At 36.2% G+C, this 18,487-nt stretch overlaps 1 long non-coding RNA gene across 3 annotated transcripts in view; it reads left to right on the forward strand.

Annotated features, from left to right (window-relative positions):
• LOC144334443 (uncharacterized) overlaps positions 1-18,487 on the forward strand; it is a 143,604-nt gene that overhangs the window by 36,903 nt on the left and 88,214 nt on the right. For 2 of the 3 annotated variants that reach the window (XR_013404252.1, XR_013404251.1), the window contains exons 2-3: positions 7,034-7,157; positions 9,171-9,293. This is a non-coding gene — a long non-coding RNA (uncharacterized LOC144334443). The remainder of the gene's footprint in view (positions 1-7,033; positions 7,158-9,170; positions 9,294-18,487) is intronic. The other variant, XR_013404253.1, reaches the window with a different exon arrangement.

Consider the following 18,487-nt stretch of genomic DNA (forward strand, 5'->3'; position numbering starts at 1 on the left):
GTATATCTTATATAAACCTTGACACAATATACTAAGTAAATGTTTACAATCTTTTTTAAAAAGATAGACTAAATGGCTGGTATTATCACTTACAAAAGTGTCTTGAACTTGAAGGAACTAATGTTGATAAATAAAGTTTACATTAAAATAAATAAATAAAGCCTTTGTCTTGATGAATGAATAAACCATTACCTGTAAAGCACATATTTTAAAATAGCACTCACTCTAATATAGTAATTCATTTATAGCAGTCCCTTTGCACTAATCACTGAGCTTCTCTAGAACACAGGCTGAATGTTATTTAATATACTTCTTTAGTATCTTGAACACAGTCTGGTGTATAGAAAATGCTTAATGTTGATGGGTGGATGAATGAGTAGGAAGAAGTGAGAAAAGAATGAATAGTAGAGGAATGGCACTAGAATGGTCTTCCAATGTTAAAAAGATCTGAATTCAAATATCAGTTCTGCAATAGTAAAAGTTATGTGACTTTAGGTAAATTATTTCTCTGATTCTTATTTCCTCATCTTTAAAATAGAAAATAATCTTGCTTTTATAAGGGGGAGAGAAGGATAAAGAGAATAACATACTGAAAGTGTCAAGTACCCCAAAAGTACCCAACTTATGGTAAATGACAATACCTGTTAGTTTCCTTTCTTCCTTCTGTACTCTTTTCATAAGACAACCACAGAGTAGTGTTTCTCACACTTCACCAGCAAGCATGAAGTAGGTAGTGGGCTGGAGAAGGGGGTTACAACCACTGGGTGGTGAAAAGTCCCAATTTCAGACCTACGACAGAATTTGCAGAAATACATTAAAACAGAAACAGAAGGCAGGACTCTGTTTGGTGCATGATAGTGTAAATAAGACAGTGTTCTAAATAAAAACCTGGAGACCTAAAGCTAGATTTTAGGCCTTCTCAAAGTTTATAATTCATTGCTTGATAGAATCACTTTCTGCTTGATCCTGTATTTTTAAACCATCTTTCTAGCTATATTAAAGATACTCATAATAAAGTGTATAGCTCTTAAATCTTTAGATAAGCATAGTTTACTATGCAACCTAGCCTCACTGACTTTAATCACCTAAAATCCTTATAGAATTTAAAAATGTCTAAGCATAATATGAAAACCCTTTAAATTAAATAATACAGTGCTTTTTCCTATAAATGGATGCTGCCCCATGGGCTAATACATATCTTCCTATTCAGGGCAAAGCGGTTACCACCCCCTCTACTACCAAGGCTGAGCAGCTGAACCTAGTAGAGCTTGGGGGAGTGGTGGTCATGATCATGGTAAAAATCTACCCTTTATCTTTCCCACATGCAGCAATACATGTGGGCTTTGAGAGAGTAACTCGTGCTCCAAAGATGAAGCTAACTGTTCTTAACCAGGGCTTCAGCAAAAGTCCCTCATAGGTAGATATGTGGACATTTTGGAAATGACACCCTACTGAGAAAACATTACCAAAACTTCTTTCTTAGTTGTGTCAGTCCCCTCATCATTCCACTCTCAAGGCTGGTGGAATCACAATGCCCATATAATTAATATACTATACTATACTATATATTATTTATATTAATATGTTATATATTATATCATATAATATGTTGATACAGTTCTCCCTCTACTGGGCCTACTCAATAGATGTACATTGTTATTACTACTATTAGCAGTAGTAGTAGTAGCAGTATTTTACCTCATAATTTAAATACATCATTTAATTTAGTCCTTGCAACAATCTTGTCAGAAAGCCTCAAACATAATATTCTTCTTTCATATTTTCTTGGAATATCATGGTTTTCAGGTATAATATGAATTATCTTACTTTTTTTGACAGAAAATGTAACATTTTATCCTTTAATTAGGTGAGAGGACTGAGGCTCAAAGAAATAAAATAATTCTCCCATAGCCACATAGCTAGTGAGTGTCAGACTAGAATATGATACCAGTTATTTGGAATTCTAATTTATATTCTTCCCTCAACACTAGATGGGTGAAAGAATAGTGGAAGACTTTCAAATATTGAAAGAAACGAGTTAGACAAAGTATAAAATATTGTTAGATGGTGGTAAGGTAAAAATAGAATTTAACTTGAGTAATATCACAGAGAAGCAGTGCTCAGTGTGGTTGCTCATCACCTAAACAAACTTCCAGAGATAACTCAGCAGAACGTCTATCCAGCTTGTGTATCTGAAAGGTTAGATTTTCTATCTTATCTTATCTTTTTCTATCTTTCTATCTTACCTTATCTAACATGACCATTCTCTTGTCATCTACATTTTGTGATTTGACAAAATGAGAGTCACTTATTTTTACTGCACGTAATATGAGGAGAGACTGATGTGTTCCTGTAAGAGGGTCACCAGAAAGGAAGACCACGGACAGGGAAGGATGGAGGAAATGGGGGAAAAGGGAAGATGAACTTGAAGAAATGGGGTGCGATGGAGTGAATAACATCCCCCAAAGATGTCCATGTACTCATGCCTGGAACCTGTGAATGTGTTACTTAATGAAAGGATTTTGTAAATATGATTAAGGATCTTGAAGTGTGGAAATTTGCTAGATTTTCCAGGTGGTCTCAACGTAATCACAAGGGTCTTTACAAAAGGGAAGCAGAAGAATCAGAAGGAAAAATATAAGGAACTAAGCAAAGGTCATAGAGGAGAGAAGATGCTATTCTCCTGGCTTTGAAGATGGAGGAAGAGGTCATAGTCAAAGAATTCTGGCACATGCATTCCTAGAAGTTTGAAAAGGCAAAGTAAGGGTGTCTCCCTCCCTAGAGTCTCCCACAGGAACACAGACACTTAATTTTAGCCCAGTGAAACTGATTTTGGACTTCTGACTTCAAAACTGTAAGATGAAATATGTTGCCTTAAGCCACTTAGTTTTGTGGTGATTTGTTAGATGAGCAATAGGAAGCTAATACATGATCAAGAAAGGAGGACATGAAGGGAAGGGAAGGTAGAGGAAAAAAGAAGGAAAAGAGAAGGAAGGAAGAAAAGCAGAGAAAGATTAAGAAATTGTGAGAGGCAGCAGACTTGGAAAACCAATCAGGGTAAATACACAATGGAAAGAGGAAGGGGTTTTGTAGTCACTAGAATTTCTCTCGGGAGAATATTGTACGTGTCAGGTTATATCTCAGGGACTATGTTGGTGCAACAGCAGATGGCCCCTAATCTTTATCTTTTTAGTCTTGGAAAGAAGGAAACGGAGAGGCATTTACATATACACTGAATAAATATTCACAATAAATTAGTTGTTAGCCTTTGCAATAGAAAATATTCTTAATTTTATAGAAGAGAAATCTGAGTCTCAGAAAGTATGAATGAACAGTGGAGTCAGTATTCCAAGCCAGATTGATCTTCCTCTGGAATGAGGAATTAAAGTAACTGAAAAGGAGAAAAGTAGGAAGGACAAGGATATCCAGAGCAGGAAGAGTGTGGGGCATAGGGGAAGAGGGAGAGAAAATGGCTTAGAGTTACTGATGTGCTTGCCAGAATTTTGAGGAAAGAGTTAAGCAGCAAACAAATATCAAGATTTTGGGGCCTCTATGTGTACATTAATTTGTGGCAAGTTCTCTGGCAAGCACTAATACTACTCCATGGTTAATATCTTTCCAATACAGACTCTTCCAGTACCATTGCTTTCCATGGCATTGCTTTATTCTTCATTCACTTCTCTTTATAAACATGTTTCTCAGGCACAAATAAGTCAATTCTACTTCATAACTGAAATAAGCTGAATTCTATTATTGATTTTAGCTGCTTTCTGGAGTCTTGGCTCTGTCTCTGTGATATATACTTATTGAGAGAATTACCTTCTACCAAACCTCCTTTTCATTTTTTCTTGTCTCTGTTCATTCCATTTCAATAAATGTATATTGAACTCCTACCATGTGCCATGTAGTGGGCAAGGTGGTAGAACTTAAACTAATCGGAATAATAGGTAGTTATGCAAGCTCCCCTGACCCCCGTACCAAAATGTGAAGAGCTGATTTGTGTTCACAGAATAACTTTGACATGCCCAAGATGGAAGAGGGTCACAGCAAGGAGCATTCAACTGAATGTGGAGAGTCAGGAAAGCTTCTGGCATGGGCTGGATTTTGCTATGGAGACTTGGTTAAGTTGGAGCTATGTTTTACCAAACACCTTTCCCTATAGAGTCCTAGGGTAGAGTTGGATAAATGAGAAACATGCAAAATATTTGGGAAACAGAAGTAAATCTGTGGCCATTGCCTTGGAAGGTATTTGAAATCAGTTATGATGATGGTTGAATGCAGACATGACTGGGTGGAGCCAACCTGTTCTTGCTTTTCTCTGGTTTGCATCCAGCTCAGCTTTCTGAATGTTGGTTGTCCAGATGAACAGAAATCCAGGCCCACTACCACATGCTTGGCAGCAGACCAGAAGATATGATAGCTACAGAGCTAATTGGGATAATACCTCTCAGGTTAACTTTTGGAGTTCATTGGACACCATAGTAGCCAAACAATGATCCAAATAGTTATTTCAGTTTTAAAGACTAACATTTGGTCTCCATGAAGCAGTTTTAGTCTCAATGTTTAGATCTTGGGGTACATTAGATACAAGACAGAAAAATTAAAATGCCATAGTAAAAGAAAGAATCCACTGTAATGTGAGAGTCTTCTACGCAAAACTTAATCTAAAAGTCATTTATCCTTTAGCTAAAAGCCAAATCTATTTTAGTATAGTCACAACAACTATTCATAGGCTTTTCTGGAAATTGTAGGTAGAAGACATTGGTGGAGCTTCCTGACATTCAAGAATTGGACTTTATGATTATGCAAAAATTTCACAGATATGGGTAATAAATAGCAATTGGGAGATATGGTAATAACTAGAAACACAATTGGAAGTCTGAAATTGAAAAAGGCAGCCTCTGCATTTTATGACTATGTACACTTAATATTTGGTGCTTACCCTGTAAGCACAATAGAACAACAGATACTATTCTATGTGTTTTAAATGTATCAATTAGTTGAATTACCATGGACTCTTAACAGGTAAGTGAAATTTTTATGTTTATGCTACAGATGAAGAAACTAAGATCCAGAGAGTTAAATCATCTGCCTCAACTCAGTGAGCTAGAAAACAGCAGAGATAAGATCCAAACCCAAGTCACCTGGCCCTAATCTGAGTGACACTATGCATTATCTCACACTTTATGAAACAGAATACTCAACAGTTATGAACAAAGATGCTGAAACCCTTCACAGTTGATATGTCAAGACTGATACATGGAAATGGTCAGTCTCATATAGAATATCTTGAAATGTGGAACATTATGTGCTATAGTTTGGATATGAGTGCCCCTGAAAGTCTCATGTTGGAGTTTGATCCCCAGTGCTGGAGGTGAAGCTTAATGGGAGGTGTTTGGGTCATGGAGGCAAATCCTTCATGAATGACTTGATTCCATCTTTGAGGTAGTGAGTGAGTTCTCATTCTATTTGTTCCCACAAGAGCTGTTGTTAAAATGAGCCTGGCACCTCCTTCCTCTTTCTCTTGCTTCCTCTCTCACCATGTGATCTGTGTACATCAGCTGCTGTTCACCTTCCAGCATGAGTGGAAGCAGACTGAAGCCCTCAACAGAAGCAGATGTTAGTCCTATGCTTCTTGTAAAGCCTGAAGAACCATGAGCCAATAAACTTCTTTTCTTTATGAATTACCCAGCCTCAAGTATTCTTTTATAGCAACACAAATAGACTAAGACATTATGTGACAAAGAATGTGGCAACAGAAATTAAAGAGTGATCCAGATTAGGGCTAAAATGATAAGGGGTGAGGCCAAAGAGACAGAGAAAGAAGCGGGGAGAGGGGGAGAGAGAGAGAGAGAGAGAGAGAGAGAGAGAGAGAGAGAGAGAGAGAGAAAGAGAGAAAGAGAGAGAGAGGCAGGCAGAGGCAATGAGAATAAACAAAGACGGGATAATTAATTTGGAGGATAGACACACAACTAGGCCATATACTCCTAGCACAGGATTTCTCTGCTACTGAATAGATCCAACTGAGGAAGGATGCTAGTTACTGGGGACACAACTTTTGGTACCCTGCCCACATCCTCTCTTCTGGCTGGTGTACCATCTCAGCTGCTTTGAGTGTCGCCTCCTTCTCAGGAGAATTGCCTCCCACAAGACAGAGAGGCCTGTTTCTTTCCTACCTTCTTCAGGTTCATACGCTGTCACTAATGTCTGACTGCCTAGATGGTAACAAAGGCCACTCCCTGGCCCAAAGGTGAAACCAAGACTGCAACTGTTTGTGCTCCCAGAGATTCCCACAAAAAACAGACTGCCATGACTTTCTAGCCGAGAACTTGCTTTTGATTCACTTTTTCCATTGCCTTATCCTGTTATCTTATTCCGGTATCAGAATCTAGGGAGCAAAGCCATAAAACAAATCATTTTAAATGTCACTATCATGATCACTTATATTTTTGTGGTAAACTGTCCTTTACTGCTGTCTGCTGAATGATCATCTGCTCTGTCATCAACCAAAACACAAGGTCAGCTACTACTCTTTAGATTATTTATTATACTCCAGGTACTGGGATAAACATTTAACATCTATCTCATTTAGTCTTCCTAACACTCATGTGGTGAGTATTATTATCCTAAACTGAAATATTAGAAAATTGAGATTCAGAGAAACTAAATAATCCCTCATAGTTACTTGGTCAGTACGCCTTGAGAGCCTGAATAAGAACCCAGCTCACTCACCCCAAATTACTGCTCTGTTTACTCTACTACAGTGCATATGTACCCTGTAAACAGGTCTGCATTAATAGAAGTATCAAATCTTTTTGGAAAATGCAGTAATTTTATAGTTACTGGATAAATCACAGCAGCAGATGGAGTGCTATTGTTTAAAAAGTACATTTTAAGTCTGTAGTCCTTGTTTGTACTATATTCAAGTATTCGTGAAGTTTTGAACTGAAAAAAATAACTTTAGGGTTCTTTCAAGAGTATCCCAATAATAACACTGTAATTGTTTGTTTGTATTCCCTTATGTTTTCTTCAGTAGGAGACATCCCATCTACACAATACAGCCCAAATGATCAGCTGCATTCCTGCACAGCCATCTCTTCAGTATATATAAATGAAGGAGAAGAGCAGTATGATTTTATTACCAAATTCACAAAAGGGTATGCCTGTTGCCAATCAAAGCAACTCAACTAAGCTAACACTTAAAAAAGTTCTAGGCCGGGCGCGGTGGCTCAAGCCTGTGGTCCCAGCACTTTGGTAGGCCGAGACGGGCGGATCACGAGGTCAGGAGATCGAGACCATCCTGGCTAACACGGTGAAACGCCGTCTCTACTAAAAATACAAAAAAACTAGCCGGGCGAGGTGGCGGGCGCCTGTAGTCCCAGCTACTCGGGAGGCTGAGGCGGGAGAATGGCGTGGGCCCGGGAGGCGGAGCTTGCAGTGAGCCGAGATCCAGCCACTGCACTCCAGCCTGGGCGACGGGGCGAGACTCCGTCTCAAAAAAAAAAAAAAAAAAAAAAAAAAAAGTTCTATAGCTATGTTAAAAGTCAGAAAATTCTAAAATTCATTATAATGTGCCTATTTAATTTATAAAATCCATAATAACCCTTACAATAAAATAAAGTATATTCATACTTATGCTTAAATTATGTAATATTGTTCATCTTAATATTATCTGTAGAATAGAAGTCTGGAAACATATAAGACCTTTTAAAATTAATACTATTTTAGTTTAGTCATTATATTATCTAGCCTTTTAAAATACTTACTTAGTTGGGACTGATTTTATTATTCATATGCTCACAACAAATCTTTTTTATGAGCACCTCATTAAAGAGAAAATATTTTTGTGGGACTATTTACTGTACTTCCTTTCAAAAGCTTTCACAGTTCTGTAAAATATCTGTATATGCCCAGAATGTCAGATACAGAGACATCATCCACTGTGAGTCATCGTGAAAATGTCCCACAATCACTGGAACAGACTTAAACCAAAACTAATATAGGTCTTATGTTTGTGATGTAGCTATTCATGTCCATTTTCATTCTTAATTCAAATTTTAAGAAATTCCTTTTGTCAAAAAAAAAAAAAAAAAATCATTTAAGGGTCTACACACATTTGTCGTCAGGGATCCATAACTTTTCCTCACTGTGGTCTTTGGCTTTTCTGACTATACTAAATTTGTTTCTTTTTTTTTTTTTTTTTTTTTTTTTTTTTGAGACAAAGTCTCCCTCTGTCGCCCAAGCAGGAGTGCAGTGGCCGGATCTCGGCTCACTGCAAGCTCCGCCTCCCGGGTTTACGCCATTCTCCTGCCTCAGCCTCCCAAGTAGCTGGGACTACAGGCGCCCGCCACCTCGCCCCGCTAGTTTTTTGTATTTTTTTTTTAGTAGAGACGGGGTTTCACCGTGTTAGCCAGGATGGTCTCGATCTCCTGACCTCGTGATCCGCCCGTCTCGGCCTCCCAAAGTGCTGGGATTACAGGCTTGAGCCACCGTGCCCGGCCTAAATTTGTTTCTTTATTCTTGTTTTTAGTTTGGTGTTTCTAAGCTAAGATAGCTCCTATTTGTATTATCAACTAATGTGTGACATTAAGAAGATGCCCACATAAATTGGAGCAGGAAAGTGATAACTCAAGCAAGGATATAACACAATTGCTCCTGTCCTCTGCCCAAGCCAATTTTTAATAGAAATAGACTTACATTCTGCGATTGGAAGGGGAAAGAAGGGGTTGAAAGTGACAACCTTATCATCATGTGGGACCTATTTCAGTCTGGTGTTTATGCATGGAATAACTATCGTTGTATATTTGTGCTTTATGTTCAGACCAAATGAAAAACGTATTTTTTCATTTGCAATGCAGTTATTTAATCCTGCATTTTATGCAATTGAATTTTTTATATCACACATAACATTACGTTGTGTTTTAGTATATCACGCAAAATGTTAAAATATTTTGTAACCATGTTTTATGTACAAACTATTCCATTTGTTTCAAACTTTAATCTGGATGCAAACACTGGGTTTCATATGTAACATGTAAAAATTAAACCAAACAATTTTGAGAAAATTGTTTTTATGTTTAGTTGATTTCACCTGAGGGTCTAAACATGATTCAAATTTGTTGTTAGTCTGTTTGTCAAAGCATGTCATTGTATATTCTGATTGCCTCCAGGACAAGCTGTGAAACGTCTAGATTCCAGAGCAACAGACTGTGATCCATTCCCAGCAACCCCTCCCTACCGTCTGCCACAAGCTCCCATAAAGCAGGAATCAGAGCTAGACTGGCTCAGCTTAGGTAAGAAGTGAGGCTTCATGTGAAAAAGACTACACCTACAAAACAAATTCTCAAATATATGATACATGCTAAGATTTTGAACTTGACCCAGAAGTTTGTGGTATACACACAAATACATATACACATGCACACGGTCATATACCTATGCTTAAAATTATTTTTAGTGCTTTCCAATTAAAAGCATAAATTACTCCATAAAAAGCTTGCACATTTTAAAGTATAATTTTATAAAAATATAAATATAGAAAAGTAGATGTATCATAAGTATGTAGATAAATGATTTTCCACAAAATATAATGGAACATTATCAATATCCTGGAAAAGTGCCTTATTCTCTCCTAGCCACTACATTTTCCCTGTGGCTAACAACTATTCTAATTGCTAATACCATGAGTTAGGATTGACTGTTTTTGAAATTTATATAAGTAGAAGCATATGATATATGCTGCATTTTTGTTGCCTAACATTTTGTGAATTTTATCCATGACTTCTATATAGTAATGGTTTACCTATTTTCATTACATTGCATTGAATGAACATACCCCATATTAACCTTTCTATTATTGATGGCCACATGGTTTGTTTCCACTGTTGACTATTACAAATAGTGTTACCTGTATTTTAGTGAACATATTTTTGTTGGATATATATACATCAAAGAATAGAACTCCAGAGTCATAGGCTCAGCTTTATAATATAGTGCTTAATACTTTATCAAATTGGTTGTATGAATTTACATTTCTACCAACAGTATCTGAGAGTACTATTTACCTGGTGTCTTTACTGACACTTGTTTGTCATTTATTTTTGCCATTCTGGTGTGCATTTAGTATTAAGCCATTGAATATCTTATCATATGCATATTGGCCATTGAAATATCCTTTTCCTTTTCCCATGAATAGACTATTCAACTTTTTGTCTATTTTTAAATTGGATTTTTTTCTATAGAATATATTTTTAGAGTAATTTTAGGTACACAACAGTCAAGTGGAAAGTATGAATAGTTCCCCTATGCTTCGTCATCTCACATACGCACAGCCTCCCCGACCATCAACATCTTGCACCTGGCTGGTACATTTGTTACAACTGATAACCAACACTGACATGTTATTATAAAATAAAGTCCAAAGTTTACACCAGCGTTCACTCTTGATTTACATTCTATGGGTTTTGACAAATGTGTAGTGATATATATCCACTATTATGGTATCAGAATAGTTTCACTGCCCTAAAAATCCCCTATGCTATACCTATTCATTCTTCCCTGCCCTCTAACCCTGGAAATCATTGATCGTTTTACTGTCTCCATAATTTTGCCTTTTCCAGGATATCATATGGTTGGAATCTTTTATTTCATTTTACTTAATGGTATTTAGCCTTTTCAGATTGGCTTCTTTCACTTAGTAACATGCATTTAAGGTTGTTTCACAACTCTTTGTGGTTTGATAGCTCAGAATTTTTGATGCTGGATAATATTCTGTTGTATGAATGTGTCCCAGATTATTTATCCATTCACCCTCTAAAGTACATCTTGTTTACTTCCAAGTTTTGGCAATTACGAATGAGGCTGCTATAAACATTTATGTGCAGGTTTGTGTATGGATGTAAGTTTTCAACTCATTTCCATAAATAATTTGAACACAATTACTGAATTGCATAGCAAAAATACTAGTTTTGTAAGAACCTCCATATTGTCTTCCATCATAGTTGTGCAACTTTTCATTCCCACAAAAAATGAGAGTTCCTGTTCGTCCACATTCTCATTAGCACCTGGTGTCAATGTTTTCTATTTTAGACAGTCTAACAGGTACGTAATAATGTCTCATGGTTGTGTCAATTTGCAATCCATTAGTAATATATGATGTTGAGCATCTTTTCATACGCTTACTTGTTATCTGTATATCTTCTTTGGTGAGGTGTCTATTCAGATATTTTACCCACTTTTTAATATCTGTTTTCTTATTATTGGGTTAAAACTCAAGGCTTCTTTGCATATTTTAGATAACAGTCGCTCATCAAATATATCTTTTGCAAATATTTTCCTTCAGTCTCTGACTTGTTTTCTCATTCTCTTGACAGTATTTTTTGCAGAGCAGAAGTTTTTATTATTTAGTGATGAGGTTTAACTTATCAATGATTTCATTCATGGATTATGCCCCTGGTGTTGTATCTAAAAAGTAATCACCAAACCCAATCCAAAGTCATCTAGATTTTCTCCTATGTTATGTTCTGGGAGTTTCAAAACTTTGCATTCACATTTAAGACTATAATCCATTTTGAGTTGATTTTCTGCAATGGGAGTAAAGTCTGTGTCTAGATTTTATTTTGCATGTGGACATCCAGTTGTCCCAGCACCATTTATGAAAAAAATTATCCTTTTTCCATTGAATTGTTTTTGCTTCTTTGTCAAAGATCAGTTGACTCAATTTGTATTATATTTCTTTCTTAACTCTCTGTTATAAATTTGATTTAAAATTGAATATGTTTACATTTCTTACTGATTTGCCAGTGTATATGGGTGTGTGTGTGTGTGTGTGTGTGTGTGTATTCTGCATAATAGTTCTTCTTCAGGTCTTCATATGACAGATATCTCAATCTGTGGTTTCCCTTTTTATTTTCTTTATGTTACTTTTTGATGAACAGAAGTTACAAATATAATTAAGTAAGTCCAATTTGACAATATTCTTTATGTTAATGCATCTTGGTCCTGTTTAATGAATCTTTCCCTACTCCTTGTTCATAGGGGAATTTTTCTATGTTTACTTCTAGTTTATTGTTTCACCATTTACATTATGATCTATGACCCATCTAGAATTAATTATTGCATATTGTGTGTATTGTGTGAAGTACCATTCTTTCACTTATTAAAATACTGATAACAATAAAGGAAACAACAAAGTGAAGAGACAGTCACAGAATGGAAGAAAATACTTGCAAGCCATACATCTGATAATACCCCAAATATATAAAGCATCCAAACAACTCAGTATCAAGAAAACAAATAACCCAATTTAAAAATGGACAAAGGATGTGAACAGATACCTTTTAAAGACATAGAAATGGCTTAAGAGGTAAATAAATAAATAAATAAACAATGCTCAGCATCCATAATCATTAGGGAAATGGAAATTAAATCCACAAAGAGATATCACCTTACATCTGTTAAAAATACCTTTTATCAAAAAGATAAAAGATAAGCATTAGCGAGGATGAGGAGAAAAGGGGGAATCCTTGCAGGTTGTTGATGGGAATGTAAATTAGTACAACCATTGTGGAAAATGGTATGGAGGTTCCTCAAAAAATTAAAAATAGAACTACCATATGGTCCAGTCTTCCCACTTCTGGGTATATATTCAAAGGAGTTGAAATCAATATGTTGAAGGGATACTTATACTGCCATACTCATTTCAGCATTATTCACAATGGCCAAGATATGGATCTGTTGTTGATCAAAGGTTACAAAGTTTCAGATAGAAGGAGGAATAATCTTTTAGATCTATTGCACTGTAGGGAGACTCTTTATCCATTGTCTTTACCCAACCAAGTGATGAAGTTAAGAATTGAACTTAGGAAGTTCGTCTCCAAACTCTATGTTTAATTATTACTCTATAATTTCCTCTAATATTTCAATATAGATCTCTGGGGGTAGAATTTGAAACTGCTATGAAAACATGCTGCTAAGATCTCTAGCTGCAGGTAACAGAATTGAGTGATGGTCTTAGCTGATGCCCTTCTGATCAACTACCACATTCATGCCAATGACTGAATAAAGTGGGTCTATTATAGAGATAGAAACCTCCTCTAGTGGGTATCTGGGCATGATGATGACCCCTTACCAGCCATTTTTCTACCATAGTCCTTTTTCCTTCTTTTCTTTCACAGATGTTAGACCAGTGTGATGGTCCAAAAGCTCTCTCCATCTCCTCTTTCTTCCTCCTTCAATAAACCTTTTGTGTATCTGGTTCTCTCTTGACTTCTCCTCAGCAAATCCAAACTAACACAGCTTTGAAAAAGTAACAAATATTAATTCTTACCTAATAAAAATGTTAGAATGAAGGGATTATGAAGACAGGAGACTTTAGAAAGCTTCTAGGACTTTGGAGTTGGTGGGAGGCTAGTTTGAGTCTATGTCTCTTCTTAATAGGTGGTTTATTTAGAGCTCATGCACATCTTTGACTTTCCATTGTCTTTAAGTTTGAAAATTCTTTTCTTAGAAGTCACTCTGGATTATGAAATTCTAGTGAGGCCTGTGTGAGACTACTCTTCAAACAAGACTTCAGTGAAAGAGAGAAGGAAACGGTATTCTTTAATGCTATTTAGACCAGCTCACCTGGTAGCAGATGAGCAGTGATACCGGGCACATTTTCTCCTTTGCCATTCAGCTGAAGTGTCCTTATAGTATCTCTCAGGAAATTAAACACATAATGCAGTTTCAATAGAGAATCCTAAAACAGCAAATGGGCATTAGGAGAAATCTTAAATCAGCTGTCAAATCAATGTGCCTTTTCACCATCACCAAAAGTGAAATACCCATCAACAGTAAATATCATGAGAATATTCATGAGTGGACTTCTGTATAAACAGTATAAACAGGACAGATAGGTGTCATCTTTTTATACCTAAGGAAAACAGTATCATACATGGAAGTACCATAAGTGCTGAGGACCTCATCCATGGAATCAGGACTATACCGCTTCTTTTGCACTGATCTGTAAAGCCATAGAGGAAAGGGCCTAGAATTTGGAAAGCACATAAAACTATTTGAATCCTAGCTTCTTTATGCTGCGATGGGTGTCATTAACAAGATATTTACTTTTCTGGGACCCAATTTTTTCATTTGAAATATGGGAATAATAAAGTATACATTGCAGAATTATTGCAAGGAATAAAGGAAAATTATTTCTATTAGTTGATGCCAGGTAACTATGAATTTCCTCCCTCCCCCCACACCCATGTTATCTCCTTTTCTTGCTAACTCTGACTCCTGTGCATCCATGTAATATGCCAATTATCATCCTTCCAACATATCCAGAATCCAATTTTCTTTCATTTGTGTCCTGTATCCAATCTATTACCAAATTATTCATATTCAACCTCCACCATGACTGTTGACTGTGCCTATCTTCCTTTTAGTAATGGTGCCTCCATAGTTATGTCCACCTTACATTTCATCCTCAACTATAACACTAGCCCTCCTAGCTATTCTTTCTTTTTCCAGTCTCTGCCCCCTTAATTGCATGGTCTCCACTTGGTTACTAAAGCAGTATCATTTTCACGGCTGAAATTCTCATTTAAGTTCACTTTACTATCTGGTTTTCTACAATAGCCATCTAATCTATCTCTTCTTCTGTTACATAATTGCCAGATTCTTCACTTGCCTTATCTTCTTGTAGAGTGCATGTCTAATTTATATTATAATAGCTTCATATCATGGTGTCTTCTCTGTTTTAGGCACTAAGCATGCCTGACTTATCCTTGTAACATGATGCAAATAAGTATTAATATCTCATTTTCTATGTAGGGAAACTGAGCCTTGAGCCAGAGAGCATTTAAATTATCTACAGTCTCACAACTGAAAATGTTGGTGGGGCTAGGATCAGAATTCATTTTGCCTAACTGTAAAATCTATGCTTTATCCATTTACTGCTTTTTTAAAACATTGCTCCTTTATCTTGGATGCCTAATATGTGCTAAAGATAGATAGATAGATAGATAGATAGATAGATAGATAGATAGATAGATAGATAGATAGATAGAAAGAAAGAATTAAATGAACTCAGTAGTTTGCTAGTGAACACCCTGGTTATGCAGCTCAGAAAACAGCAGAGGGCAGTGCAAGAGCTTCACAACATTAAATGAACGTAGACAATAGAATGTTATAAAACTGCAAATAAAGAGGAAGTGTTCTATGGTTTCTGGAAGAATTCATCCCAAGGCAATGTTGAGAATGTCGGAGGATGTTTTCATCAAAGCTACTCCCAGTTTTGAAAAAGCAATTCCCATTGCTGACAGTGAGGCTGTGCTAAAAATTACATTTCCCCTCCCTAGTTTCAGCTTCTCTTTAGTTCATGTAATACCACATATGGGTAAGCAAATCATAGCTTTTAAAGCCAGCTGTGTGCCACTTACATCTGCAAAAGCAGTATGCTCACCAGGTGAGTTTCTTGCTCAATCCACCTTTTTAATTCATCCTGTGGAGAGAAAAGTGTGACTTTGGCTCAAGGATGAAATTTGTACTCTACCTCATTATGCTATTCTTGTGCATTCTGTTATTTCCATGTTATTACAATGGAAAATATCCAAGTTAAGTACTCTATCTTAGCTGGCTTGTCTAATTTTCAGAGCAATTATTGATTTTTTTTTTTTTTGCCTCAATGGAAAATATGTATTGCCTAGGATTTTGAATTCTTACAGAAATGTTGAGGAGAGGGGTAAGTCATATTAAAGCTAGGCAACACTCTAGTGGTTTTGCTTTGTTTTTTCATTGTGGAAATATAATTGCTTTTATATTAGGCATATCATAAATATAAATTTCATTGTTTACCAATTCCTACATCAATTACCAAAACAATAAATGGCTTAAGTTGAGCATAAAAATTTTCATTTACATGGATACGGACTGTATACACTCATAAATATTTTCTTATGTGTTTATGTGAATATGTAACCACATTGTGAGAACATGATTCATCCTAGCACCAGGCATAAGGGACAGATTTGGAAGGGACCGCATACTTTTCAACGTGTGGGGATGGGGGTGGGGAGTGTATTCCAGTAAGTGAGAAGTTTTTTTTTTTTTTTTCAGTGGTGACTATGAAAAGACAACAAAAAATATTTAAAAAGGCAAGACTTGCTCTCTGGAATGGGAACTCTGAGCTTTAATTTTACAGCTTATGCAGTGGACTAAGGGGATGTGGAGTGGGTTCTGCTCTCACCTCTAGTTTTTCTTCCCTAGGAATCTAGTGAGAACCTCTGAGTGCTCATGGAGTAACCTCTATGCTTATCTCACGTGGGCTCTCTTCTGGAGATTTTCCATTCTTTTCCTTCTACATTATCTAATCTGGGGTAAAACTACCAGTTCTTGTTTTAGTAACTTTCATGAACAATGTTAGTCATTGCTCATTGAGGTACTTAAAGTGCATTAATTATTGTGAGACCCTAAGCAAGTGGCTGTTTTAACCATAAACAACAACAGTAATAGTATTTCCTCACATTGTAAAGAAATAAATGCAATCATATCTATAAAGTACCTAATGTTCAAAATATTAGTAATTATATTTTAAATATTATTATAGATCTCCTATAATATGCTGTACTTTATCAAAGCACTCATCTTCATTTAATGGTTCATTTGTCCTCCTGTCTAGACTGTAAGCTTTAAGAGAGTGAGAATAGTGGTACATAGTAATAATTTCAGATATAAAATGAATCAATGAATGAATATCTGATTCTTAGATATTTATCGAGGGATTTCCATAGATAATTTTGCTTCCTATCTGTATTTTCTACACTTGTTGGCTATGACTAGAAATACTATTGTTCTTTTTAATTTTAAACCTAATGTTGAAACTGTAACATTGAGACAATGCCATGTGTTCACCAAACCACTTCATTTTCCTTCTTGGCATACAACATACCTATGTTTTGTAGCCCTCTTACAACTCAGTGAGACTCTGCAAGCGGAATATGGGTGGAAGTAATGTACATCCTTCGAGTCCTGGCCACAACATGCTCCACATATCTTTCCTGCTCTCTCTATCCCAGTTTTGAAGCCTTGAAAACAAAGAGTTCAAGATGGTAGAGCCACAATATGGTAACAGCCTAAATCTCCAAGTCACAGCTTATAGAAGAGCCACTCAAAGGACAGTAATATGAAAAAGAAATCATATTGTGTTATGTTACTGAAATTGTGGGGTTTATTTTTTTGCCACATTCAGCCTAGAATACACTGACTAATACACTGTTTCCAGTTGAGGCAGTTTATATTCAGTTTTGGAGAGAAGAGTCACTTTGTATTTTCAGTGAGAGCAGAAAGAATATATAGGGTCCCACAACATTGCTCTTTCTACATTATACACTTGAAAAAGTACCTTCCAAGATAATAGTTCAAAAGAAACTACTTTGCTGTTTAATCATTTAATGGCCAATATTATTCACTCGCTCAATTATTCATTCATTTATTCATTTATTTCACAAATAGTTAATGAGTGGGGCCTATAAAGGGCATTGGGCATAGAGTGGTGACAAGGACAAGCCCTTTACTTCATGAACTATATTCATATATGGAATAAATATTACAGACACTTTAAAAATAAATTTATAATTAAGTATCAACTAGTGCTGAGTGCTATGGTGAAAAATAAAGAAGGTACTTTGTTTCATTTTAGCAACAGGGTCTTGCTCTGTCACCCAGGCTGAAGTGAAGTGGCGTGATCATAACCCACTGTAGCCTTGAGCTCCTGGGCTCAAGCAGTCCTCCCACCCTGGACTCTTAAATTGCTGGGATTAAGTCATGGGCTATCATGCCCAGACCGCTTTGCTTTGTTGTAATAGCATCTCCAATGTCTAATAGCACCTGGCACATAGAAAATACTGAAGAGAATGGAATAACATAGGTTGTTTGGATAATGCACGGCTCCTGCTGCCCTCATGTTCAGAGCCCAGGATATTTGTTGATTCATGTTTTATCCGTGGGTTATTGACTTAAAAGAAAGATTCCAGATTAGGCACTTGGTTATTGAATGCCTATCCAATTGTTAATAAAGCAGTTCTGACTCTTCTTTTGTCTTCTCTTTTTCTTTCTGCTTTTATTTTTTATTAGGTTCACATGATTTTAATTTTTACCCGTATCTTCTGGGCATGAACTCATAAATGTAGAGACTGCATCATGTCACATAGTGATCTGTTATTCTTTTCTCTACATTCATTTACTGTTCTCAGTGTTTCATTATTATAAAACTAAAGTGTTATTTGCCACACTACACTAACCTGTGAGTAAGAATAGGACTGTAATGACAATATGATCTTTCTCTAGTTCCAGCTACTTAAGATTATTATGGGTTTGTCTAATATGAGCTCCATAATTTAGTTCTTTTTAGCCACTAAGTGTTTTTTTCCCTCAGGTTTCCCCCATTTTCTGCTCTGGCTTTCTGATTACATTCTTATACCTTCAATACCAAAAGTTAGAGCCATAT

Source organism: Macaca mulatta, chromosome 14 (assembly GCF_049350105.2).
Source record: "Macaca mulatta isolate MMU2019108-1 chromosome 14, T2T-MMU8v2.0, whole genome shotgun sequence".
In the NCBI taxonomy this organism is placed as follows: Eukaryota; Metazoa; Chordata; class Mammalia; order Primates; family Cercopithecidae; genus Macaca; species Macaca mulatta.